Raw genomic sequence first — 25,965 nt, 5'->3', positions numbered from 1 at the left:
TGCCAGGAGGGCGAGGATGCTGATAACTGGGCCAAGGAAGTGGAGCCTCAGAACATGCTGGTCATTAGATAGGAGATGAGGTGAGCATATGGAAGGATTATGGAAAAGTAGCTGCAGATATCAGAGCATGGGTGATAAGTGAGCATGGAATGTGATACCGAGCATTTCACCTTAAATGTGTGAGGATATGAAGAGGGGAGAGGAAGCTGAAGACTGAAATAAAAAGGTAAAACTTCCTGTAACAATGTGCAAGGAAACCCTATTTAAGCTGCTGAAAAGATCCTGAGAAAGTAAAGATTTTTGGCATTGGATGACTACGTCTGGGACACCATTTGGATAATGATTTAAATAAAAATCACCATAAATGGCAGCATTAACAGAATCCAGGAACCATTTTAAGAAGAAAGTGGGTCTCCTCCACTGATTGCTTTGAAAGGGTTGTAGTTGCAAGTACCTGACCAAAAGATTGATTTCCACCCACTATCCTGAACATGATGGGAGATAAAAATCTCACCTTATTAACAGTCTATTGTAACCAGTCAGGGTCCCAAAGAGGAGATGGGCACCACTGGAATAAACCCTGCCCATTGAAATATCATGGAATGACACTCCTATGACTGAATGGATCATGGGCTATGTAGATGTAGACATAACCAGCCACACCCCTGTGTGTTACTTTTGACCATCGAGCATCATTCTTGAGTGAATCCACTAAAACACTTGATGGTCATAGCTGGAGCATATACAGTGCTTACCTTCAACATTTATGATGCACTTTCTATCACATCCTATGTTACCAGATTATTGCACTACCCTGCGCAGAATGGATCTGACCTATACAATAAAGATAGGAATTTGTAATGTAATATGATGCACATGTTGTGTTTGTTAAGCTATGTCATGTTTGGCTGCTATCCACAAGAATTTAGAGGTATTATGTTTAGTACAGAAGGGTTCTAATGTTCTTCTAATTAATGCACCAGAATAACACCGAGCATTACAAAGAATAATTTTTATATTCAACTTCATATTTTAATCACATTCAAATAAGTGTTTCCTTAGTTTATTCCAAAATGGTGATTAATTTAAAATAGTAGAAAATTCTAATTCATACTAGTTTTTACTTTCTTTTAAATGAAAGAGATAAAGAAATATACTTTCCATACCTTTGAACTACATTATATATTCCTCCACAAGCAGAAGGAATTTTATGTATATGTACGTAAAATATATATTTTATGTAATTTTATGTGCATGTGTGTAATGTTGGAGTCAATATGTATACATTAAAATAATACATTATTTGATAGGTTGACAGATTAGTGAGGCTCTTTTTTAACTTAAATGTGAATCTCTTTCATGGTTCTTAATTTACTCAATTTCAGGAAAGCATTCAGTGGTGTATTAAAAACTGTTAAAATTACAAGCGGTCACTTTACATTCTAAGGGGGTTCTGGTCCTCTATGGAAGTTGGGGGACTCTGAAGGAAGCATGCAATCTAGGTCTTCAGCAGTCAGTGTGAAAAAGAACCAGTCTGAAGCAAGGTGGGCTGAATTGTGCCTCTCTGCCTTAGGCTAGCAGCCTGCTCAATCTCTCTTTGTATTTGGTTGTTGCATGTTAGATTTCTGGATTTTGAGAGATAGAGTGGTGTTATGTTGCAACTTTTGAAGAATATTTATGTTTTGTTTCTAACTCTCTGTTACAAAGGCAAGTGCTTAAGCTCATGCTTAACTTTAAGATGAACTAAGTCCTAATGAAGTTAATGGAACTTCAGTGTGTACTTAACAGTTTAACACATCTATATGTTTAATCGTGATCTGAGGGCCAAACCCCGGGGAGAAGAGACAAAGAAAAAAACTGAGTATGGATTTAGGTCCTGTTCCGACACCCACTGAAGGAGTCCCACTGACTTCAAAGGATGCTGGATCTGGCACAATGGTCATACAATGTTGTTAAGCCTATTTGCATTTCTTTATAGGTAAGTAACAGTTATCACTTATATGTTAATCCTTGGCAGATGCTGTATGTCATCATTATTGGAAGTTCAGGTTGAAATAAAATAAAATTTACCTTTCAGTGAAGGAGTGATGCATATACAACTCATTACATTGTTTCACATGGCTAGTGGAAGTGAAACCATAAATCCCTGAAGTTCTGATTACCAGTCAGGAGCAATCTGTTATGCAAAATCTTCAGGACAAATCTGTTTTTCATGCTGCTCACAGCAAAATAGGACTACCTCTCAACAGGCTACATTTCTGTGATAAGTCTCACCATAAGAGACTTTCAATTTCAAAACTCCCATTGACTTTAGTGAAAATGACTGCAATATAAAATTACATCAAATGTCGACTCATTCAGTTCCTTATACCCCTGCAACTGAAGTTTAAGGGGGTCTTACTATTGATATCAATGGGAGTAGAATTAATCTCCTAATGGATCAGCCTCTGATGAACTGAGTGACCCAAGATGTGCATCTTGTGCTTCACATTCACATACCATTAAGGTGTGCATCAGTGTCATAGATACCAGAATACACTCTGCAACCTAAAGATTTAGGGGAATTGACTTTTAAAGTAGAAACTAGGTAATTATTCTGTTTAATTGTACCTCTGTATTGGGAACAGTGAGTATATTTCCATAGAATACATCTGTTGAACTAGATACAGTTTTGAGTGTGGATGGAATATAAGATTGGGTCTAGTCTGGAATTTTAGCCTATGCCAATTAGTGTAGACAACACAGAGAAACAGATTTCATACTAAGGAACAGGGAGTGGATTAGTGGTAGAATCTTTCAGTTGGAAAGTTTTCAGAGTTGTGCTGATTTAAGAAGATTTAAAATTATGGCAACAAAGGCGTCTTTTGTGCTTAGTTTCCTTTGGGATTTTGTTTGCTTTGCATCTTATGTTAAAAAAATGCAGAAAAACAAAAGATGAAAAAATATCACATAGAAGTATAGGAGCATTAAAATAAAAAAAAGCCAGATCATCTCCTTTGAAAAAGTTGTGGACTTTAAAGTTAACACATCAGAAGACAAATTTTAAAACACACCAAGACCACCTTTTGGACTCTTATTGAGGTCATTAAAATCACTACTTTATAGACGCATTTAAGCCATTGGAAAAACCATTGTAGCATTCCTTCATATGTTTCAGTATGTACTTCAAAGTAGAATTTCACTGTTACACATGATGCTAGTTCACCAGCCCTTTATTTTGCACCCAAAACAGAGTTCTCAACCCATATTTTCAACAGACTTAATAAGAATGCATACCACGTGATCACACCTTACTAAGAATTCATTTTTTCCCGAACGCCCTTTGGCACTGTCAAGGTTCCTTCCCCACTCTGAACTCTAGGGTACAGATGCAGGGATCTGCATGAAAGACTCTCTAAGCTTATTCTTACCAGCTTAGGTTAAAAACTTCCCCAAGGTACAAACTTTGCCTTGTCCTTGAACCCTATGCTGCCACCACCAAGCGTGTTAAACAAAGAACAGAGAAAGCCCACGTGGAGATGCCTTCCCCCCAAAATATCCCGACAAGCCCTACACCCCCTTTCCTGGGGAAGGCTTGAAAAAAATCCTCACCAGTTTGCATAGGTGAACACAGACCCAAACCCTTGGAACTTAAGAACAATGAAAAAGCAATCAGGTTCTTAAAAGAAGAATTTTAATTAAAGAAAAAGTAAAAGAATCACCTCTGTAAAATCAGGATGGTAAATACATTACAGGGTAATCAGATTCAAAACAGAGAATCCTTCTAGGCAAAACCTTAAGTTACAACAAGACACAAAAACAGGAATATACATTCCATTCAACACATCTTATTTTATCAGCCATTTAAACAAAATAGAATCTAACACATATCTAACTAGATTGCTTATTAACTCTTTACAGGAGATCTGACCTGCATTCCTGCTCTGGTCCTGGCAAAAGCAACACAGAGAGAGAACCCTTCCCCCCCCCATCCTTCCAGCTTTGAAAGTATCTTGTCTCCTCATTGGTCATTTGGGTCAGGTGCCAGCGAAGTTGTCTTAGCTTCTTAACCCTTTACAGGTGAAAGGGTTTCTCCTCTGGCCAGTAGAGATTTTACAGCACTGTATGCAGAAAGGTGGTTACTCTTCCCTTTATTTTTATGACAAACACATTCACACTATGTAATATTTTTGTTCATTAAACTACCCTTTCATGAAATCTCTTGCCACAGCTGTGATAGGGTGAAGAAATGTCTGCCCTCCAGCAGAACTCTTCTGGGTTTTGGACAGCCTAGTGAATCTAACAGTTCTTTGCTCAGTTGTGAGGAATCTTTAGGCCAGATTTGATGGCAGCACAAGTGTCTCTTTCTTCCTTGCCTCCCCCTCCCCTGCCCTGGGGGCACTGCACAGGCAGTAATAGCCCCTTACAAATGCAAGCTTAGGATCAGTGGAGCACCACAGTGTTCTGTTCATGCCTCCTCCACCAGCTGCATATACACCCAACACTCCAATGCTGCCAGCAGGAAACTTGAGGTGGAGGCATAGAGAAGGCTGTGGAGTCTCATACCCTCCACAGTATACCACTCAGGGATTACCCTACGCTGGTGGAATCCTTGGCTATCCAGCTCTATGGCATCTATCTGTACACTGCTACAGTTATGTATTGATATATAGCGGAAACAGATTCTGACCTTTAGTAATTTTACAGGAAAGCTGACATTAGCCCTGATGTTATTAGGCCCCCCCAAATTAGGAGCGGCTTGCAACTGTAAGGTCAGTGAGTCCCAAAGGCTGGCTCTGTGAAGAGCAGACAGATAAGGTTTTCAAATTATAGCCTCTGGCTCATTCTTAGAACTGCACAAGTATCTTGGAATATAAAAAGAAAAGTACCTCTGCTAGCATAAATTCTTCACATTCCATTCTTGTGAAACCTTGAACCATTTTACAGTGAGCTTGTGAGGGGCACCAGAAATTTCAAATAAGCACCACAGAAAGCAGAGCTAAAAATACATAATAGCAGGCTGTGGAAGAAATATGGTTAGGTCAAGTGAGTGTTTTAGAGGCAATGCATAGGGAAAATGAATTTTCCAAATATAAAAGGGAAATTAATTCTCCCAGTGGAAGAAGATCCCAGAGTTTATTTTCCCCTCACACTGGGCATCTCTCTCATTAGCAATGTATGTGCTGTTTGCACTACAAGGAGAAAAGAACACTTTTTTTTTTCCCTCTGTGGTGCAGTATGTCTCTATAGCTAATGTTTGTAAATGTATTCTGTTTAGTGAATTTCTCAGTGGGACAAGTGGTCTGACTAAACAGTAACAGGAAAAACAGCATTTTCAAAATGTAGATTACTATAAGGTCGTATAGGGGTGGGTAAATTTCAAAAGCTTTGGTGGTGGTGTTTAGTGATGATTATTTTGAACCATCTAGGTTTGCAGCTTTGGGCCCTGATCCTGCAAACACTTGACACACTCCACTTTACTTAACATGCTTAGTTCCACTGAGATAAAGCACACCCATAATTCTTTGTATGAAAGGGGCTTTGAACTAGAAACCTTTTGAGAACAGGCTTTCCTGCAAGATTTACTTCTTGCATCTATCCTAGGTGAACAAACAGTAAGAAGACCCGTGGCGTGATATTTAAGATTTCCTGCTTCAGGTCCCACTAGGAATCAAGAAGTGCAAAGATGCGAAACACTGAAACACAGTAAAAGCAAACAAAGCAATCCCAAGACATTTTTTAACCTAAATAAGGTTTGATTTAAGTCTAGATTGTATGTTGGGTGAATGCTTAGATCATGTCTTTTTTTTTCTGAAATCTTTTCATTATCATACCCGTTTAGCCCAAAATATGGAAAAATCTGGATTTGAACAATTGTATTTAAAATATTGTAATTCGTTATAAGCAGTAAACCTTTTAAATGGTGATTGGTCTAATTGAGTAATAATGACTTACAAAGGAAATCCTTAAAAATCTACCATTCTGATACCAGCTAATGACATTTTAGAAATACTAAAGATAGCTAAAGTATGTAGTTATATTGGGCAATTTTTGGTACCTGCACCCTATGTATTTACTTTCAGTTTTTTCAGTTACCATAATATTGATGACAAACACTAAGTTTTTTCCAAGCAAACACCATTATTAGAAACATGATTTTCCTTATGCTCCAGGACACGAAGCAGGAATGGCTCTGAGCAGCCCAGAGAAATCTCTCAAACAAGGAAACAAATACAATATACAATGTACTCTGTGAGTCATAGAAGCATTTAAACAAGAAAGAGTACTATTTGGCTCTGCCTTACATCTAGTTAATTCTTGTAAAACCAGAAAATCTGGCAAAACACTGTTCTAAAAATAAATGATGCGTCCAAAATTAAGAGAGGCATGGAAGAATTTAAAATGAAGTGGCGTGACCCGAAAGAGGTGCCAAAGATAAACTGCTGCCAGAAAACAAAGGAAGCAAACTGATCTATCACAGTAACAGTTTCATCACACAGGAGACAAGCAGGGCTGAAATACTTGTCTTATTGACTGAATCTGTTTCAAATCTGGATCAGAAGAGATACTCAAAAAATAAGGTAATACCCATGTTATCTCTAGCAAATATATTAATGTATTGTCAAGGGTTATGCTGATGTTATTTACACAAACGAAGAAAGACTTGGCGAACACATAGAGAGACAGATGCATCATTTTCCGTGTTGTGTGGTACCCAGCAGAGGGAATCTCAAATACCAGTGGTCAGCAAGGCACCAGTATATATGAGGTGTCTACTGAAGAAAACAATCTTGAACCAACTTCTCATCAGGTTGCACTGAAGGGAATGAGAGTTCATGTGGACACAAAGATATAGAAAAGTATTTAAGTGGCATTACACATTTAAACCCTAGAGATGAAAGCAATTATGAGACTAATTAAAAAAAGTTCACCTCTTGATTTTTAAGGCAGCTGAATCAGGAATTGGATGGCATGAACACTAATAATCCTAACAGCCTCTTGAATGCAGAGTTGCTGTAGCCATATTGGTCCCAGGATATTAGAGAGACAAGGTACGTGAGGTAATTTCTTGTATTGAACCAACTTCTGTTGGTAAGAGAGACAAGCTTCTGAGCTTCACAGACCTCTTCCTGAGGCCTTCAGCTCTGTATAAGCTCAAAAGCTTATCTCTTTCACCAAGAGAAGCTGGTCCAACAAAAGATATTACCTCACACATCCTGTCACTCTAACAATTTCTTAACAGACAATGTAAGATGGAAGCACCACTATTTCTGGAACACAGTAACATTTCCACAGAATTAAAATGATTGTAAATGATTGTAAGTTTAAGATAAATCTATACAGCATCATTTGAGCAATGGCTTTCAACCTGTGGTCTGTGGACCATAGACTATGACTAAGATTTCCACAGGGATCCACACCTCCATTTGAAATGTTTTAGGGGTCAACAGGTGGAAAAAAAGTTGAAAACCACTGTCTTGGAGTAATGATTGAATAATGAGCTAAACTTGTTAGGAAGGGAACAATCAGGGCAGATACACAACAGCTGATGACCTGGCCATCTATAGATCAACACCATTTCATTGACTTCAGTTTCATCCTGCATAGCACAATTTTGTAGATGAAATAACTTTCATCCTAATATTTCTTGAGAGATGCCATTCCTGCTCTGGTTGGATTCAGTATTCCAGCACTAACTAATGAGATCCTTATTTACTTGTTTGCATACCTAACTGGCATACCCATTTACTTCACTTGCATATCCAAATGGCCACTCACATGCATGGTAACTGCAACTGGATGCACAAAAGTGTAGGTACTTTAAGGAAACCTGGTATGCCTAACTTTCAGCATATTCACATGATCATTTTTAGAAACTGCTTATAAGATGTAGCTTTTTGAATATTAAGTAATTAAACAACCCAATTTAAATCAGCTAACTATAAAGTAAGTGACTCAGAGCAAAAGTAAATACAAAAAAAAATATGGGGGAGGCAAGTAGGTAAAAAAGCCTTACAAGTTCAATCAGTGGAAAAAAAATTCAAAAGTACACGTTCAATCTTTCTTAAACATTGAAATATCTATCAGTAAACTTTCCTATCTCATCTGGGCTTCAGCAGTCGTCTGGGCAATGGACAGCATCCGCTAGGGATAAAATATATAGTTTGGTAGAAACAACTTTCAGTTGAGCTGGAAGGGGAAAAATGTAAACTCATTTTAGTTCTTAAACCTATTGCAATTGCACAAGCACTTTCTTGAGTTCTTTATATATTTTTCCAACTGTTAAAAGTAGCAGTTATAAATTATTTTTAGTGTCTCTGACGATGACAAGGAAATTTCTTTCAGTCTTCAAATGGAATAAAGTCCAAGCTCCAAAATTTGGATCTGGGTTACTGCCCATGTCTGACTGCCTGACTCTGCTCACTGTTGTGGTGCCCAACCCATAAGTGGCCTGCCATGTAGTGGAATCTTCAACCTTGAGCTAGGTGCCCAGGATCCTCATAAGATGCATAGGGAGAGTTAGGTGCCTAAGAAACTGATCCTCACAAGGTAGCACACAGAGCAGGGAGCCACCTAAACTAGGCAAGAGTGAAATGTTGAGGTGAGAGGACAGTTTTAGGCACCTATGTGGCCGACCTGGTACATGTCACTGATGGGTATCTCCTTCCACTCAGGGTCCTCAGCCATGAACTCTCTCCTGGAGTTAGACACCTAAATCTGGTCAGCATCTTATGCCCTATCCCCTTTCAGCTGAAACCATCTCTCCCTCCTGGTCATGCTTGGTACCTCTCTCACACCTACCCTGCACTTATCTGTTCTCCTCCCCAGCTGTCTTTTTTTTTTTCAAGTGCTGTGCTGTCATGTCCACCTGTTGGCAGCCTGCATCTGTCCCTCCTGAAGCAGGATCTGATGGGTATCAGGTGTTGAGTGTGCTCAGAGTATGCCTACAGGATCAGGCCTGTTGATGAGATAGGTGTTACTTCCTCTTCATTTGAGAATTTCACTTACAGGCCTTCAAGACTTTGGATTGAGCTAAAACTCCTACCTGTTTGTAACCTGAGGAGTGGTAATGGCGACAAGGCTTAGGTGGCTTTGTGAATGCCGACTGCTGGAAACTTATGCACCTACAGGGCTAATTGGCACTTGAGTGGTGGTTCTGAAAATGTCAGAAATACCTAAATGGTGGACTTAGGTGCCTAAAAAGGCAGATTGTTATCTAAATACCACTTAGGTTCTGGCTTCTAATATTTGAGGTCCAGTTAAGGTCAGTCTTTTGTTAAACTGTCTTGCTTTGTCACTGATTCTGCAATTTTTCCATTTTTTTTTTAAGTCACAGCTTTGTAGTTCTCCCTGAAACTCCTTTAGGTTTCAATTTAAAAAATAATCTTGTTTTCATGAATGCAAAGATAATATTCCAAATATGAACTAAGTATAATGGATGTAGTGTTGTCTTCCTGAATGCCAGCAACAAATAGCACTTCTGCAGAGCATTTATTCTCTTTGCACTCAGAGTTGTTCTGAAATGACAGGTGATCTCTAAATCCATGTAACTTAGTTATCAAAACTAGATTAAGTGTCAGTTTTATAAATATGATGTGCCAGATCCTCAGCTGGTGTAAATTAGCAGACTCTCCTGAAGCAGCCATGCCCTCCACCATTATCCTGTGTCAAGGTTCCTTCCCCACTCTGAACTCTAGGGTACAGACGTGGGGACCTGCCTGAAAAACCCCCAAGTTTATTTTTACCAGCTTAGGTTAAAACTTTCCCATGGTACAAACTATTTTTCCTTTTGTCCCTGGACTTTATTGCTGCCACCACCAAGCATCTAACAAATACAACAGGGAAAGAGCCCACTTAGAAACGTCTTTCCCCCCAAAATCCCCCCAAGCCCTACACCCCCTTTCCTGGGGAAGGCTTGATAAAAATCCTCACCAATTTGCATAGGTGAACACAGACCCAAACCCTTGGATCTTAAGAACAATGAAAAAGCAACCAGGTTCTTAAAAGAAGAATTTCAATTGAAGTAAAAGAATCACCTCTGTAAAATCAGGATGGTAAATACCTTACAGGGTAATCAGATTCAAAACACAGAGAATCCCTCTAGCCAAAACCTTAAGTTACAAAAAGACACAAAAACAGGAATATACATTCCATTCAGCACAACTTATTTCATCAGCCATTTAAACAAAACAGAATCTAACCCATATCTAAGTAGATTGCTTACTGACTTTTTAGAGGAGTTCTGACCTGCATTCCTGCTCTAGTCCCAGCAAAAACCAACACACACAGACAGAGAGAACACTTTGTCCTCCCCCTCCCCCCCTGAGCTTTGAAAGTATCTTGCCTCCTCATTGGTCATTTTGGTCAGGTGCCAGCGAGGTTATCTTCGCTTCTTAACCCTTTACAGGTGAAAGGGATTTTTCCTCTGGCCAGGAGGGATTTAAAGGTGTTTACCCTTCCCTTTATATTTATGACAGCCTGCATGAGATATTTCTGCTTCTCTCTGCTTTGCTGTAAATAAGCACTAACTAATGGGAGCTTACAAGCATGCATTGTACATTCTCCCCTTTTAGCTATTAGCTGCTCTCATACTGAATTTTCAAACTTTAGTAAATTATGATTTTTTTCTGGATGTTCAATAGTCAACACAGTGACAGGTGATAATATGCAGTAAATTATTTGAACACAAAGTAGTATAATATATGTAACCCTTCTGCCAGGCCAAGTTGATAGCAGCAAGGGCCGGGTTCAGTACACAGGGGTTCCCTCTCATCAAAGCAAATACAAAACTGGCTCGAGCCCCCACCCAGTGACCTGGGAAAATCTTACACACCCCCTGGGCGCCTCAAAGAGGCAATACTTCCCCTCTCACAAGCACAGAGTCTCGGTGTAGTAGAGAATCTTTAATAACATGAGGTAAACGACATCAGCATTAAATTGGGGAAACACCACAACTAGTGTTCATTAACCAAACCATGAGCAAAAACCCACCCCAGAAAATTGGGCCACATCCTTTCCCTCGGGTTCTTGAGTCCCAGAACCCAAATGTCTCTTGAGTCCAGCAATCCTCAAATCACCCAAAATCCAAGAAGTCCAGCCCCAGAGTTCAAAAGTTCATCTGCATAGTGTTCCTCCCCAGTCTGGCTAAAATGTGCCTGTGTGTGGGGGAAAGAGGTAAGGGGTACCTTACGTGTCCTGAAGCTGACTGCCCCACAGGGCTCTGCTCTGCTACGCTGTCTCACGAACGGCTCTGCTCCACCACGACCGGCTCCGCTCTGCACAGCTCGCTGTCTCACGAACAGCTCTGCTCAGCTCGGCGTCTCACGAACGGCTCCGCTCTGCACAGCTCGCCGTCTCACGAACAGCTCTGCTCAGCTCGCCGTCTCACGAACACGCCGCTGTCTCACGAACGGCTCCGCTCCACCACGACCAGCTCCACTCTGCACAGCTCGCCGTCCCACGAACAGCGCCACTGCACTCTAGATCTTCTGGCTCCCCACTACTTGACACAGTGCTCAGTGATTTCAGCTCTTAGTGATTTCAGCTCATAGTAGTGGGGGCCTTAGTGCTGGTGCACCATAAGGCCAAAGTGAATGCAGCACAGTACCTGTAGCAAGACTCTTAATAGACCCAAAATTAGCTCTGACATTCCACAGTGGAGAGAGACAGAGGTGCAATTGGTTCTTCAGGCCCTCACAAAGGGGCCCACACCACCAGGTACTAATACCTGTCTCAAGTCTCTCTCCCTTCACAGAGTTTTGGAACCCATGTCCCTTGCCTAGCGAGTGCTACGCAGTTGATGGTGAGTCCCTCCATCATAACAAAAGGCCAAGTACAGTTCCAAGCACAGTTCCCATAATCAGGGTAATAACAATTTACTCTTCCCGCCCCAATAACAAAGACACTGGGGATCCCACAACAGCCAAAGTGACCATTTGGGCAGTTATGGCCTCATTCTAGGTGGGGTGGGTGTGCCTATGCAAATTGAGATCAGCCCCTGAAGTTCTTTTCCACTACTTGCCACACCTCACCACCAGATGTCAGGGTGGAGCCCATCCTGACTCTGCTTACATATACATAAGGAGGATAATTATAATCCATTCACTTGTTATGGAAAAAGGGAGACATTTTGTAGTTGATTATCCATCCCAACTGCAAATCCAAAATCCATGCATTAGTTTTTTGGTTTTTGTTTGTTGTTTAAGGAAATATTGGATTCAGTGCTAGAGACTTATTAACTTTCAGGCTAGAGGATTTGATTGATAGCTAAACTGGGCTTTTATAGCCAGGTCATAACCATCTTACCACAGGGATTTGTCAAAGAATACAGGGAGATACTTAATTATAGCAGCAATTACAGATATATGCGTTATTACCTTCAAAGACCTCATTTACTTTAGGTTACATGAAATACTGCTGTTGATTGTGCATTATTTGACTGTTATTGTAATATAAACAGGGGGCAAGGGATAAATCTGTATGTTTAAAATATTGGACAATTTTACATAGTTCTACTTCTAATTGAATGTGAATCATGTAACACTAGTTCATCTGAAAGGGGTAGATAAAGTCAGAAATAAAGCAAAAGACAGCACATGGAATGTTTGATAAAAATTCACACTAATTCCATATTGCTGTGGGCTAACTCCTATAACAATGGCCTCTAGGAAACCACATACATTAATTTACTGCTCTCCACCATCACAGACTGAATCTGTTGCTCGTTCACTGCTTGTACATTTAACTTCAGCTTTGTAGACCCTGGTGAATTTAGCTTTACCTAAAGTTTAAATAAATCTACACTGACGTCTAAAAATGAGCCTAGCTGAAGTTTAGCATCAAGAAAACTACTGATTCAAATTGTTAAAATTTTCATTTAATTTACTATCTTAGAATCATACTAATTAACTATTGAAGTACAGTGGGTCACATATGTGAGTAGGACACTGGTAGATAGTCTTCCACAATGCCACATGTAACCATGGTTGTTAGAGCCTACATTGACATTGTAATCTTTAGCAAATTGACTGTGTATCTACATTTTTAATTTGTTTTCTACTTGTGCTAAATTTATATTGAACTAAAAACCATAGTAATTACAAAAATTGAGCTAATGCAATGCTAAGGATGAGATGTTAAGCCCTTAAAAGCCACAAAAGCATTATTAATAGTCCTATATCAGTCATAATTCTACTTCCTTGTATATTATGATGTCTTTCTTTACCTGACCAAACAAAATTATCCTATGACACTATATATTAGGCATATTTTGACCAGCAGTTACAATTACTGAATGTAGTGTATTCACCTTCAGTGCTATATGCCACCAGATTTCCTTCTCCCTTCTGAAAAAAAATACAGTCTTATCAGATGTACTGTAAAAATGTACAAGTGTACCCTGCTTTTGGTGTACCTAATTCAAAACAGCAACAAAGAGAAGGTTATCCTGGATTTTACAGGTAAGTCTGTTTGAGGGAATAGTGGCACATTATTTGTTTCACTATTTAGTGCTTCTGGTAATGATGTCATGTGAAGATTCTGAGATCCTTGTCCCAAAGCTTGTAGTTTCAACACCTGCCCAAATTCCCTTTCAGATTCATGCCAAATTCTCAACCCATCTGCAAACTGTATTTGGGGTCAGTCACATGAGCTTTGCTGCTCACAAATGCAAGGAATAAGGTCTAAGGCATAAGGAGCTCCCTTGCTCCACTGTGCAGACATATCACTGATGGTTGGCAACACTGCTTATCATGTAGCTGGGAAGAGAGCAGGCAGGCAGGGAAGAGCAGTGGGTGGAGCCTTGGTTCTGCTTCACTGCTACACTGCCCAATGCACCAGAGCCAGCACAGAGGAGGAAGAATACTATGCCAGCAAAATGAACAGGCACAGATTACTTCCTCATTAGAGCAAGGGGAAACAGGGACTAGGTTATGCCCCTCAGTCACTCTGTTTCATGTCCTGATCCAGCAGCACAGTTATGCCATGCCCCTTAGTTGGATAGGATCCCTTTCTTGGTTGCCCCGGCTTTCCCAATAAAATACACTGTAAATATTTCCAGTAAGAAATAAATTACTCCTTTAAAAAAGAAAATGTAACTTTGTAATCAGTTGCACATTGTGCTGCAGGATGAATAACAGAAATACTGCTACACAACTAGTTATTTGTATACTGTCTATAAAGGCAAACAAAATGCAGTATATCAATGTATATTTCTATGCTTCTGCATTTAAAAGTAGCAGGATGAAAGCCACAGGTATGTAGATTTAACAAGTGCTTTAATTGCAACCACACATAAAAGCCATGAGTTGACTTGAAGAAAACGAATAAATACTGAAGGAACAGAAGATATTTTGTAGAAGGTTGGCATTAAACCCTTGGGTTTTTTTATAATACTGTGGAAAGGTCAAGTTTTGTTCAAGGGAACAAAGAGCAGCACAATATATTATTGATTGCTTATGTGTTGTGTGTACCAACATAGCTCCAGGTTGTTCCTTCGACTCCTCCCATATCTGTGCATCAAGGGAATCCTGTAGCAATAGATTTCCTCTCTTCTGTGTAGCAGTGGGAAAACACATTCCTCTGAAACACTGTCCACTCCTGCCGCCTAGACCCCACACACCTCCTGGATCCCACAGGTGCTTGGTGGGAGTGAGGAGAGAGGGCATGGATACCCATTCACGGAGGCAGCTGACCCTGACCATTGGGGTTAGAGCAATGGGAGAGCCACCCAGGGGCAAAGTCAGTGAAGCTATACAAGCACCTTGGGGATCCAGTTTTAGAAGTGGGTCCTGTGGCCTAGTCACTGGCAAACTCCACCACCAACCTCCTCACCAAAGGAATAAAAGAGGGTGAATGCCACAACACAGGTGATCTTCACAGAGATTTCCTTCCCTTGGACTTTACTGCAGGAAGGGAAGATCCAAGACAGTATTTTGTGAATTGTTGCAATATAGCCTATGTGCACGCCTTAGGTGAACATTAAGAAAATAAGCCACCCAAAAGGCAGCGTAGCCAGCCCCTGGAGAATTCTCCTATGGGAGGGTATCTTCTGATGACATAAATACTAGCTTCTGTGTAGAATGCCATTCCTTTGGACAGGGCTCAAGAATGTAGCTAGAGGAAAAGAGGTAAGACCAGACTGTCACTGTGGCCCAGCAATCCCCAGCTTCTCAGCATCACTGTCAAGCAGCAGAACTTAGAACAGTTCTCAGGCTACATTGTTATGTTAAGGGACCAGGGCAGTATGCATTTGCCAAGGATCAGGAGAATGCACAAAGGCTTCTGAAAGCCACTTGTCTTCACACACATGCATGCACACACACTCCTCTTGAGTCGCATTGAGCAGCTCTCAATGATAATTCAAGGTCTGGGCCAATATGTCTGTGCTTTCTGCTGAAAAAAGTATGACAGACGTGACTATTACGAGTTCACTTATTTAAGTATAAACTAAATTGATGCTACTGAAGTCAAAGAAAAAAATCCAATTTACTTTAGACTTCCTACTAGAAATTCAGGTTTCAACACACATTACCTCTATGTATGCAGATATAAGTACAAATCCAATTTTTTTCTAAATAGATATTAGCTATAAATCATAATTGCATAAGCAACAAAAGAAAGACTTTTATATTGTCTACGAATGTTATGGCATTTTGTAGGTATTAAAATGATGGAATGACAAAACAATGCAGTGCATTTCTAGTTGCAGGGGATGCTTTATGAAGAATGCATGACATGTCAATACAGCTGTCACCATTATACATTTCCTTTCATGCTGGCTTTTCTCAGTGCCTTCACATGACATTACTATACTAAACTGATCCAGTGGAAGTAATGGCAAAATATTGTGTTCCTTATAAATCACCTTGTAGGTATGCAAAATGTTTTATATGCCATGTAGACAATAAATCACAATCATCCTAATCACCACAGGAACTGCTAACAGGTACTGTACTGTGTATGAGACTAGGATACTTTAGAAAGCAGATATTTCATTCAATACACTTGGAAATGGTTCTCTTCAAAGACTTGGGTAGGTAAAGATTTATGAAGGAAGCATTATGTGGTTGAAGCTGCAACCCAAGGTACCTGCCCACAACAACCTAGAAGTGCAACAGAGCTAATTCTACAGAGCATTCCCATCCAAATGGTGATTGGCTATGGCTGCTTTTGTCCTCAAGAGTGATTTATATGTGTAGCTTTGTAATCAATAAAAAATATGTTAAAGTCTTAATGTTCGCAGGCAGGCAGTGCTCTCAGCCCATGGGGGAGAAGGACAGTGTCTGTTGCTTAACTGGGAAGCAGCTGTTTGATGTTCATCATTACCACTCCTTAACCAGAATTCAGTTCAGCTAGAATAATGGCTATTACATGAGTCAAATATGGAGAAATTAATGCATGAGAAAAGGGAAGGATCCTCAATACTCTAACAGGAGTACTGAACATCCCATGAAGTAAATTTATATTGTGAGAACTTCTCTTTCGTATCAGCTGGTAGGCCCCAAACTTGAACATAAAGACTAAGAATGGCCATACTGGGTCAGACCTAAGGTCCATCTAGCCCAGTATCCTGTCTTCCGGCAGTGGCCAATGCCGTGTTCCCTAGAGGGAATGAACTTGCAAACACTTACGCATGTGCTTGTCACATGACTAGTCCCACTGACTTTAATCACAAGATTAATTTTAAACATGTGCGTAAATTTCCAGGATTGGGGTCAAAATCAGGACATATAAGTAGCTGGTTATTAATTTCCTGATTTTTATACTGAAAATACTTTATTATTTTCACTTATTTGCTCTCCCATTCACCCATGACTCAATTCAACTGAGAACCTAGGAAGCTGTTCATGTTACTTCTGACCTAAATATCTATGAATTTATGAATCTAAGATGTATGCTCTCTTTCTTACCAAACCATAATGAAATTATTTTAAAAATGTGATAAGGAAATCCTTTAGATTGTGTCGTGTTACAGGGTTGTTGCTAGGTACTTTAGAATCTTGAAAAAGTTTGAGACATCTTGCCTTTGTCAGAGAACAGATGTGCAAATTCTAAATGCATTCTGCACTTCGTAAAAACTAAGATAAATTGTCAAAGTTAGTCCTTTTCTATATCAATCAGTGAGGGATCAGGAAGGCAACCCTTCATCCTGAATACATCATGCAGACAAAACATATGATAGGTAGTTGAGTAAACAAATTCAGTTTGGCCAGACTAACTCACTGATAGCATTGTTACAATAAATTTTAGGTCAGGAAGAGCAAGCATGACAGACTGAAGGAGGGGAGAAAGATCAAATTGGTTACCAGTTTTACTATTCAGGAATGGATAAAATAAGGGACTAGCAATGAAGGATCATTTGATTTCAAGTCAGTGTAGGAAATGTGTCTAGGTTTAAAAGTGACTGAAAGTTGTTGCCATCTAATGGCTTTTCTGATGTTGTATGTGAAAAGAGCTGTTGATCTCACTAATGTCCTGACTGGGGACATTTTCTATTCTGTGACCTCAAGTTAAAACTGAAACAAGGTTTCATTACTCCCCTCCAAGTAATAAAGAAAGGGAGGGTGGTCGTAGCCTTGTGAAACCCAATCTCCTCTCCAATTTGAAATCCCATAATTTTACATATTATGCAGCCTCATTCATTATTAGCAATAAGAACTACATTTAAGTAATAGCAACATAATAATAGCTTCACATTATCTCCCAGCCATCTTCAGGAGAACCCTTTGCTCTTTAATGTCTTCTATTCCAGGTCTTGTTTGGTGAGTCAGAGTGAGGGATGCTAGTGGAAGAGGAAGTATGTTAGCTATGTAAGCACAACCTCAGGGCTTGTTTTTCAACTTTTGCAAGCATGGTCTGAGATTTCTGATCATATAGAATAGGGATAGGCAACCTTTGGCACACGGCCTCTCAGGCCACGTGCCAAAAGTTGCCGATCCCTGATATAGAACCTCAAACCCAAATGTTTCTGTTCAAGCAGATTTAAGATTCAAGGCAAATATGACTCAAATGTCCTTTCCTTCTTCAGAGACCAATTTGCAAATTATGGGTTAGCTCACAAATGAAAATAATTTTGGTGTTTTCAGCCAAATCTCTAGTGGATATTTTCCCCCAACACCAAAGTACCTCACAGATTGGTATAACTTTGTCATACCAATAAAATAAAAACCAGCAGGATCTTATTAAAGGGGATAAGGCAAAATGCCACATTTATTGTGAATACAGAAAGAATCATAGTAAGCAGTTAGTTATAGCTATAACATTCCATTCAATTTCATATTTATTCACAAATTCATTCATACACACACACACAGGTTCTGCAAGGTTGTTATCATAGTTACCAGCCTTAGAGTTGTTCGTGCCAAGACACTGGCCAGGTGGTCTGGACACGAGGAGGGAGCAGGGCCTTGTCGGATGCACATCTGATGATCCTGGAAGTTTGCAGAATCAGACCCCAAAGTTCTCAGTTTTTAGAGTCCATTTTTATAGGAATTTCTTCCTATGCCAGTCTATGGGAATTGCTTCATCATGCTTTTGCTGAATCAATCAGCAGATGGCACATTCCTGATGGCTCCGTGCTGCGAGATGTTATCTTGTTCTTCCGTTCTCCCATCCTTGAGGCTGTTGGGTGGATTCCAGTCTGCCCTCCGGAGGTCCTCTGGTTGTTTCCACTTGACGCCTTCTTCGGCCAATTGACACTGGATTCTTAGGCTGGCACCTCCCTGATCATTCATTTATTATCCACACCAAGCATCCACCAACATACATTCTCTATCTCTATTTTAATCACAATTGTTAACAAAGCGAGATAAATACAACAAAAGGGCGGGAGCCTCTGTGTGCTGTTTCTGTTGTTACAAAGTATCGCTTTGAGAACAGACTCTGTTTTAGGATGTACTAACACAATTAGCAGCTTGCAAGTTTCACACAGAGAGGGAGAGAAATAGTAAAAACAAGAGACCTCTTAATTAGTAATACCCTGGAATTTAAACTATGGGTTATGGGGAATCAAACTCATTTGTGATTTTAATACAGAACTTCTTTAATATGATCTAACAACTTGGCATAACTGTAAGTTTCTGTCCTTGCAAATTCCAGCACTGCAAAACCTAGGGATTTTACTAGTTAGGATTGATGTATTCTATTGTAAGGTCATCCTCAAAAAAAGGACAGAAACTTTCCACATTATCCATTGCTCACAGAAGTTCCGCTAATCCCCCACTTGCATGTAAGTTGAATTTACCCACTATTATCTTAAAACTATTTTTTGCTGTGAAGTAAGCCTGATGATAGACATCTGAATGTAATTATCTGATTTCAAAATCTCTGCAAAAACTAATAGCCCTTCTATACATGAAAGCCCATTGGAGGGAAAAAAAAACTTCCTTCCCCTTTTGAAGGTTTCAGCAAAGATGAGGCTGTGTAATCAACAGAATCAATTTTAACTGAGGCCTCGTTTACAAACTCAAAGAGAGGTGAAGCCTTCATTATAATCTCTCTGTCCCTCTTTTCTCCCATAGAACACTGATACTAACTCACCAAACACAGAATCTTAGAGGTATAGTTTTAATGGTCTCCAAGCTAAAGCAGCCCGAATAAGAAAAATGCCGGCATATTCCTTTAACATTCTTACTATTTTGCTGAATCCTCCTTTGCTCCTGCAAATAATAAACGTACTATGCTATACTATATATGATTGCATGGCTATCTGTGTTTATATTAATATGCTCTATATAGTGCTGTAAACTTGGCAGACCTTTAACTTTAGCAAGGCTCGTCTTACGGAAATCATTAAATCCCGGCACAAAGCCATCTGCAAGATGGCAGCAGTCTTTCCTCTGATTAGGCCATGGGGATATATATGTATTTATCCCATGCAAGAGGGGAAGATGTATGGGAGAGAGTCAGTGCCCCTCCTGCAGTCAGAAAAATAAAATATCAAGTCATTTTGGGAACTGTTTCTTCATGGAGTGAGGGCCTGATTTGGTTTGATATTTGTATTATAGGGCTAGATCCACAAGACTCAGCACTGTAGTCCCCACCTTTTAGACCTTTCTGGTGCCTAGTGGAGTGCGCAGCCCTGAGTTAGGGGCCCAGACTCCCTGTATAATGCACAGGGACAGTTAAGAATGGGACACAAAAGACAGCGTGCTGAGCTGGGAGCTTAAACTAGCCGATAGGAAATGCAGAGGGGAGGGGTGTGGCTCATGCCCCACTCCACTCAAAAAATTAGGTACCTACTGGGCACCTACCTCCATCTGGGATTCACGGCCATGAACCATCTCCTGGAGTTAGGTGCCTAAGGCCAGGTCTACACTATAAACTTACATTGGTATAACAATATCACAATGGGGCAATGTTCCCTCTAATTTTTTCCATCCATGGGTGGAATGATTTTTGTTATATGCACCATAGTGAGGTAATGTGTGGATGTGCTCCACCAGTAGAAAGAGAGAGAAAAAAAACCTAGTTATAATATATATTTTTTAAAAGTTACCACAAGTATGGAAGAAGAAAAAGAAAGAATATGAAAACAAAGGATAATTAACAAGTGCTGATGCTCACTTCACAGCACAGCCAAGGTGGGGTAAGTGACCTGGATGCAAGGAGTGCTATTGTGTACGTTCGGGGGACTGTGTGCGGGGGGTGAGAGAGAGAGGGTGTGTGTGTGTGTGTGTGTGTGAGGGGATTGTGTGTGCCTGAGAGCATGTATGAGCACACTTTTCCTTAAAGAAACCACTCAGGGTCAGGAGCCTGAAGGCTTGTTCAGACACAAGCAGCTGCTGGCAGCTCCAGATCCGGAGAGGCAGCAGCACAGATAGATTCTCCCTGTCCCGTCACCCCAGCTCAGTGGATTCTGGGTACACGGGCAGGGGGAGAGGGACGCCCCCAACATCAGCCTTTCTCTCCCCCGCCCCCCGCCCCCCTGCACAGCAGAGAGGAGGAGGTTCCCAGTCCTGAGCAGTGCGGCCAGGGGCGGCTCTGGGGGAGGAACCGGAGCGGGGGCGGGGACAGGAGCCGCGGCGGCTGCGCCTGGCGGGGGAGCAGGGGAGAAGGAGGGGGCGCCCCTGCTCCCGAGCAGTCACCTGGTTCTGCCAGTCACCCAACTGCCCCCCTGCAGCTTGGGTCCCTCCACCGTCTCCAAACGCTGCTGCTGGCCTGCCTGCCTGCCTGCCACCTCCATCAGCCCCGCTGGCTCTCGGCAGCTCAGGGGGCAATCGGGCAAACCCTGCACCTGACGCCCTCTTCGGCAGGCTGCCGGCCCTGCGCGGCACTTGCGGGAGGCTTATGCGGGATACTGCTTAGAGGCTTAGAGGGGATACTGCTCAGGGGTAAGCCCGTGGTCGCCAACCCCCAGCCTTGCTCTAGCATATTCCTGTTTCCACCAGAGTGTGGCCGGACGACCAGCCGCCAAAACGCCGCCGAGAAGCCGGTGGAAGCGCTCACTTGTCCGTAGGCGGGCGCACCTAAAACGCCCTAAGCGATGCACTTGTACCCACCAGTGCTATGTGCGGGATGTGAGAGGCGGCCACTATGGGCACAGGCTCCATACACCAGCATCCTGGGGACGAGCAGACAGAACAGATGACTTTGGGGGGCAGGATTATATTAGTGGGAGGAAGGGCATGCACGCCCCTGTGAGCAGAAGTGAATTTTATGGGGGTGGGGAATATGGAGAATGCCTGAATAAATGAATACAGCCAAGTTCAAAAATGACTGAATGTCGTTCCCATGCAGTGGATGTTTGGTGGACCGTGTGTGAAATGAATTTGGTAAGTCTCAGTTCGAGCTCTCACTCGCAACTCAGGACTGTGTTTTGCAAACATAGCAAAGAGGCCAAGCACTGTATAGGCCATAGAGACTGAGCCCCTGTGTTACCATTAGAAGAGCCCAGATGTTTCAAGCCTGTTGGCAGGGCAGTGTTGGCAGGGGGGATGTGTTCCCTCCTGCTGCAGCCCTGTAAATAACAGAGGACTTCATTCACAGGGTCTGTAAGTCTAACACTTATCACCAGCTCTTAGTCCACAGACAATGTTCTAAAAATGGAAGTAGGTAATCATATGCAGATTATTTGACAACATGCAAATTAGTTCATTAAATAATTTGCATTATTCTCCTGCAATAGTGACTAAATGTCCTAATTTCCCTCCTCCCCCACAAAATGTGGCAACCCTATGGAGAAGTTTGGAGCAGGTGAGTCCTCACTCCATGTTATGCTATATAAAAGATCCCGTGTGCTTTGTAAGAGAGAAGGCAATATGCCATATTTATTGAAAATAAAACAGTTAGCATATGCTTTTCAGTCACACAACATACACACAAACACAGGTCCTGCAGATGGTCTGTATAGTTACCAGTCTGTTGTAGCTCAAGTCAATCTAATGGCCAGTTAGATTAAGCACGAGTGAGGAGCTAGGCTCTGTTGGTCGCGATCCAATGCTCCAAGGCTTTGCAGGACTGAACCCAGAGTTCCATGGCAAAACACCCCATCTCATTTCTCTAATCTGTTTATCATAGACACAATACAAAGTCCTGTCTTTTACTCACTAAACCTTAAAACAAAGAAATATATATTTAACTAGAGTGCCTAATTTGTAATACATATAGGAAACCATAGTAGACATTATAACTTATCCTAAAACAAAAGGGCGACCATAATCAGTCATAAGAATTGTTCTGGTCTATCCCTGCTTTAACATCAGTACAGACACTGGCAGTCTGTCAGATGCATTCCTATCAATGTCCCAGAGGGTCATTCCTTTCTGCTATTCAAAAAGGGTGGCTGGTAAAATGAATTCAAGACATGCATTAGTACCTCTATTCTTACAGTACAGTTATAAAACCCTGCTCATACATCCAGACCCAGAGAGGTAGAAACAGTAGGGATCTGGGGCAGAAATTGGGGATTGGCCCTGCTTTGAGCAGGGGGTTGGACTAGATGACCTCCTGAGGTCCCTTCCAACCCTGATATTCTATGATTCTATTATTCTAATTTATGAACATTTAAAATAATTCGGAGTAGCTGCAGGGGGTGGGAAGCAAGAAAACTAGTGAGCAGAGCTTAAGTCCAGTAGGAGGAGCAGCAATAGGGGTTCAGAAAGGATGGGTGAATTGCTCAAGACAGTCCAGACCCAAGCAGCAGCCAGGCGATGTCTGAGAAGCAGGAAGCTGTCCCTTCTTACTCAACCTACTAATTCTAGGACTAAGAGGATAGTTTAGTCTTTGTGTCTGTGCAGTCAATGGCATTCCACGGAGAATGCTGTTTTTTTCTGTGTGATTTTTCATAACGCATTTCAACTATTTTTGTGAGGTTGAGGTCTCTGCACTGCAAACTTGACTAAGACAACTCAGCTACCTACAAGAGTAGTGAACTAGCACTGAAAGCTCTGTGCCCTATCCAGTGTGACAAACACCTTATTTTTAAAGTGTTGGAATTGTATTAAAACACCCTTGTGCCTACTCACAAAACAGCATGTGCATTTTATAGTACATAATGGAGCATAACAAACATCTTGTATGCATGAATGATGTCGATTCCTAGTGACAGCAGCACTATTTACCCACACATTATCCCTCTTTACACCTATAGTCATGTGAAAAATAGAATATGTGATGAGAAGAGGAATGGAAAAAGCTGCCAAATAGGATACATTGTATCAGGTTCCTGACAAACTCTTGCACTGAGTGCCTAAGCCTATGATAAAATGCATATGAGTTGTCAGTGTGTTAGATGACCAGCCAAAAAAGGACAATGGTATCAGGGGAACCATCTGTCAGAAGTAAGGCCGTCAGCTGTACCTGTTCAATACTTATGACACCCTAACAAGCTAGTTAGGCTACCTGATGGCCAGCCGTGCCTGGCTGGCTAAAGAAGCCAGCAGGCCGGTTCTTAAACCTAGCAGCAGCAATAGCTTGCTGGCTGCTCAATAACACAGACTCTCTGCCTCCTTGGCCTTGTCTTTCTAAGTCCTGCTCCTGTTTTGTTTCTCCTTGGCTCCAGCCCAGATTTTGTCCTGCACCCAGCCTTGTTCCCATCCTTTTCCAAGCTTGCTTTGGCCTCAGAACCAGCCTGACTCCTGCCTTCCCTGACACTGGTAATCCAGTTCTGACAGTCGGCCATGACTCCAACTCTGCTTCAACCCTTGGCTCTGGCATTTGGACTCTGACTTCAGTCTCGAGCCTTGGCTCTGACTCATGACTCCGACTCTGCCCAAACCCTTGGATCAGGCATTTGAGCTCTAACCACTAGGCCTGACTCTTGCTCCACCCATTAGGCCTGACCTCCTATGACCTCATCTGCTGACACTATCTAATTCATAAAGAAGCCAAGAGAAGGGAGGCAAGATTAATACTCTGTTGAAGACAAGGCACAAATCTCCAAATTTTACATCATTATGTCTCTGTGTCTTCACGAGGGACAAACAAGAGAAGACTTCCCAAACAATGGACGTGAGTCTTAAGTCTACTTGTTGTGGTTGAGAGAGCTCTGTTTTTTAAATGCTCTCAATAATCATTGCTTAATTTCCCCTGAATCCTCCAATGCCAATTCTTGGGGCTTTAAAACCTTCAGCTTTTACTTTAATAATGATAAGAACTTTCCTTAAAAAAAGGTGGGTGAAGTAAATTAAGGTTAATGGTTTTGAAGAGTTGGGCATACATCTGAGTTCTTCTGTCATCTCAATGATTGCTCTCACTAGGTGTAGACAAAGTGTAGCTCAACAACCCAGTCTTTGTCTACTGTGGAGAAATTCTATTTCATTGTAACTATGTGTGAAAACATCACAGACCATTTCAATATGTTTTTCATTTTATGGAGAGTATCTCTCTGACTCCGTTTCACAGTATCTTACTGAGATGTCTCAGAAGAGCTTAGACAAAAACAAAGTCTCCCATTTCACTCAGTGCCCATGTAACCTCATCCATCATTTTAACCTGCTCTGGTTGGTTATCCATGCACTGACTTCTAATTAATATCTCATTGAGATTAGGTAAGAGTGTCCTGGGGTGAAATTATTTGGGAGCATATTCCTGAGTATTTACTTCCCATGGATTACAAAAGGACTAGTGACAAAACCTGCATTGTGATGATAACAGAGGAAGAGTACAGTATTTATCCTTATGCAACACAATGAGCATAAAAAAAAAAGAAGTGAATTTCCTATTGAGCATATACTACAGAATTTCGAAAGATGCTTCATGCTGGATATTGCTATAGACAATGTGTAGTATAATGGCAGAATGAATTATTGAAACAGCAGGTATTCATAAATTTCCAGCTATGCTGTCAACCATCAGCTATTCATGACAGACACAATTGAGACTAATCAACTCAGTGTTGAGCCAGCAGAAGGATAGCAAGTTATTCTGCAGAAAAGGTATCCTGATAAAGAGGTCAGATATCATGAAATCAAGACCCTTGAACTAGAAAACAAATATATAAATATAAATAGTAGGAGACTTCTAATAACTTTCTGGTATCTTGGAATGAGTATCCATCCATCCTTTGCTGACAAAAGGAGTAACTCTGTATCTAGAAAAGCTTAAAGAAGTTGTGGCAATATTTGTTCAGTTCAGTGTGTTACAGCTGATTGATGGAAACATGTAGCATACTTGAATCAAGCATTTGAATTCAGACTCCCAATAATCTGAGAATTATCTATTTACAGAAATAATACAGAAGGAGCACTTAAGAAGATGAAGAAAGTCACAACTGTGCTTTGAATTTGACCATCATAATTCTGATCCTGCAAGTGCTGTAAATGTCAATGATGCAAATAGAATAAGAGTGGAAATCTTAACAAGCGGGGAAAGACACTAAGAAAGGAGAGTGAAGTCTAGTGAAACATGAAGAAAGTCTAGTAAAACAGATGTGTAAAGCAATTGATAAGTTTTAGTATTTGTTGGGTGAAGCTGCGGAGGGAATTACCAGTGAACTATATCCATTGTTGTTAAAATCCATGAACAGGGCTTTGAATGGCTGCCTAG

General features: G+C 41.0%; 1 long non-coding RNA gene across 1 annotated transcript in view; it reads right to left on the bottom strand.

Moving 5' to 3' along the window:
* The window catches only part of LOC141983787 (uncharacterized), a 49,731-nt gene extending 39,480 nt beyond the window's left edge, over positions 1-10,251 (bottom strand). The window contains exon 1 of the long non-coding RNA XR_012638511.1: positions 10,209-10,251. This is a non-coding gene — a long non-coding RNA (uncharacterized LOC141983787). The remainder of the gene's footprint in view (positions 1-10,208) is intronic.
* Between the last annotated feature and the right edge of the window lie 15,714 nt (positions 10,252-25,965).

The sequence above is a fragment of the Natator depressus genome, chromosome 1 (assembly GCF_965152275.1).
Source record: "Natator depressus isolate rNatDep1 chromosome 1, rNatDep2.hap1, whole genome shotgun sequence".
Taxonomy (NCBI): domain Eukaryota; kingdom Metazoa; phylum Chordata; order Testudines; family Cheloniidae; genus Natator; species Natator depressus.
This window is presented reverse-complemented; position numbering and strand designations above follow the sequence as displayed.